General features: G+C 46.0%; 1 pseudogene across 1 annotated transcript; it reads right to left on the bottom strand.

Moving 5' to 3' along the window:
- Positions 1 to 1179: 1179 nt before the first annotated feature.
- LOC100954987 lies at positions 1180 to 2381 on the bottom strand (annotated as a pseudogene). Its single transcript, XR_001161019.2, has one exon. The product of XR_001161019.2 is annotated as an L-lactate dehydrogenase A chain pseudogene (transcript).
- Positions 2382 to 2664: the final 283 nt, after the last annotated feature.

The following is a 2664-nucleotide window of genomic DNA, read 5'->3' as shown; positions in this document are numbered from 1 at the left end:
ACCTTGCAGATACCTTGTGACTGTATTTTCCAGGTTGAATGAATTTCATTCATTTCCTCTACTCTACAAATGTTCATTTACTCTTAGCAGCCAATTTAAGTGAGTTTAATTTTTGTGGGAGACACATCCTATGCTCCCCTCCCATCACAAGCCAAGAGTGGCAGTGTCCACAGCTGATTCCTAAACTGCTGAGGGGTGCAGAAGTTTTTGTAGGGGGCTGAAAAATGGTATCTGCAGACTGCCTATGACCCGCGAATGAACGAGTCATGAATGGCTGCAGCAAGATTCAAGAGTTTCTCTGTGAGTTAGAGCAGAGAGTGGGCTGAGAGTTAACTGCTAAAGGTAGCTGGGACCATCAGTCCTGGGTAGAGTGGGACTTACGGGTTAGGGAAGGGATAGTCTGTGATTTCTTCTGTATACCTTTAGTGAGGGCTTGTTATTGGCCAGATCTTGACCTAAGTGCTTTCATACATATTATCACATGTCATCCTTACCACCCAACGGTTGCATGAAGGAAGTGTTACTGGAAGGAAAGATGGAGCAAGATTCAAACCCAGACTGTTCACCCCAGGGCTGGTGCTGCTTAGTCTTTAGCACATAGAAGGATCACCTGGAGCACTTATTAAAACTCAAAGTCCTGGGCTCCACCCCCAGGGATTCTGACCCTCCCCAGCTCTGTGGGATCCTGTGTTGGGCCTTTCTTTCTTTCTTTTTTTTTTTTTTTTTTCACTGTTCAAGGTTTATTGGGTAGTTTAGTTGGTATGACATTTCGGTAGTTGGTTGCACTGTTTACATATAGATCTTTCTTTTTATATTACATGGCAATGTACACTACTGATAAATACAGTACACCAAATATCCTTTAGAACAGTTATGCACAGAACATGCAGTGTTGGATTTATACATTAGATCCCCGGATGTGACTGATTGGGAAAAGGCTGGACTAGGCATGTTGGGTGAAGGAACCAGAAGTCATATAACACCAGTAAACACACATCTGGTTCAAAGGGCAACACGTGCCGCATTGGCAGTGGTGCCTCAGCAGTGGCGGAACTGTTTGTTTTACACTAATCCGTTTAGGACCACACAGGGTAAGGTTCACCCAGTATCAGGATACAGCTGTAGGGTTTTACGAACCATTCTCATTTTTAACTTTAGGACAATGATGTTTTTCCTGGGCCATCTTAATATAACTGTTTTAATCACAGATCAGATAAAAAGGACAACATGCACAACCTCCAACTAAAATCCTGTTGTAGCCTGGACAGTGAAGTGCTATGACAGTAGCAGATTTTAAAATTGCAGCTCTTTTTGGATCCCCCAAAGTGTATCTGCACTCTTCTTCAAACGGGCCTCTTCCTCAGGAGTTAGAGTCACCTTCACAAGGTCTGAAATTCCATTCTGTCCCAGGATGCAAGGAACACTAAGGAAGACATCATCTTTTATTCCATAGAGACCCTTGATCATGGTGGAAACTGGATGCACATGCCTGAGGTTCTTCATCGTGCTTTTCTGCCAAATCTGCCACAGAGAGTCCAGTGGCCCAGGAGCTGTAGCCTTTCAGTTTGATCACTTCATAAGCACTCTGAACCACCTGCTTGTGACCCTCTTTCCACTTCTCCTTTTCTGTATCAGTGCCTAAATCTGGGTGTAGATTCTCTAGGGAGACACCAGCAACATTCACTCCACTCCACATGGGCACACTAGAGTCTCCATGCTCCCCAAGGACCCATCCGGGACAGCTTAATGGGTGAACTCCCAGCCTCGCCCCCATCAGGGGGAGAACCGGGCTGAATCTAGATTACAACCACTTCCAATGACACAGTTTTTGGGAAAGCCACTTATCTTCCAAGCCACATAGGTCAAGATAGCCACTGGATTTGAGACAACGAGCAACTTGCAGTTTGGGCTGTATTTTACACCATTGGGAATGATGAACTTAAAGATGTTAACGTTTCGCTGGACCAAATTAAGACGGCTTTCTCCTTCCTGCTGGCGGGCCCCGCTGTGAGAATAACCAGCTTGGAGTTTGCAGGCACGTTATAGTCTTTGCTAGAGATGAGTTTTGGTGTTCTAAGGAAAAGGCTGCCATGTTGGAGATCCATCATCTCTCCCTTCAATTTGTCTTCAATGACATCAACAAGAGCAAGCTCATCTGCCAAGTCCTTCATTAAGATACTGATGGCACAGGCCATGCCGACAGCACCAACCCCAACAACTGTAATCTTATTCTGGGGGCTCTGTTCTTCTTTTAGAACATTAAGAATCAGCTGATCCTTGACAGTTGCCATTTTGGATTTGGAACCCAAAGGGATCGGGAATGCAAGTCGGGCGGGTGTCGGGGGTGCACAATGACGATATCAGGACTCGGCGGCAGCAACTCCAGCTCCATGTTGGGCCTTTCTAACAAGCTCCCTGGTAAGCTGCTGCTGGCCCTTGGGCCACACTTGGCATTATCCCCAGGCCCACACTGTGAACTCCTATCATGAGGCTTTCTCTCGCCGTCATCTCTCTACTTCCCTTCTAGTGCTTCTCCAGCAGAGAGAAAGACAATCCTGCTATGATGGATGAATGTTTATGTCCCCCAAATTCATATGTTTCCCAATGTGATGGTATGAGGAGGGTGGCCTTTGGGAGGTAGTTAGGTCATGAGGGTGGAGCCTC

The sequence above is a fragment of the Otolemur garnettii genome, unplaced genomic scaffold (genome assembly GCF_000181295.1).
Source record: "Otolemur garnettii isolate 467f Iridium unplaced genomic scaffold, OtoGar3 scaffold00010, whole genome shotgun sequence".
Lineage (NCBI taxonomy): Eukaryota > Metazoa > Chordata > Mammalia > Primates > Galagidae > Otolemur > Otolemur garnettii.
The sequence above is the reverse complement of the archived record's forward strand: the minus strand, read 5'-3'. Positions and strand labels throughout refer to the sequence as shown.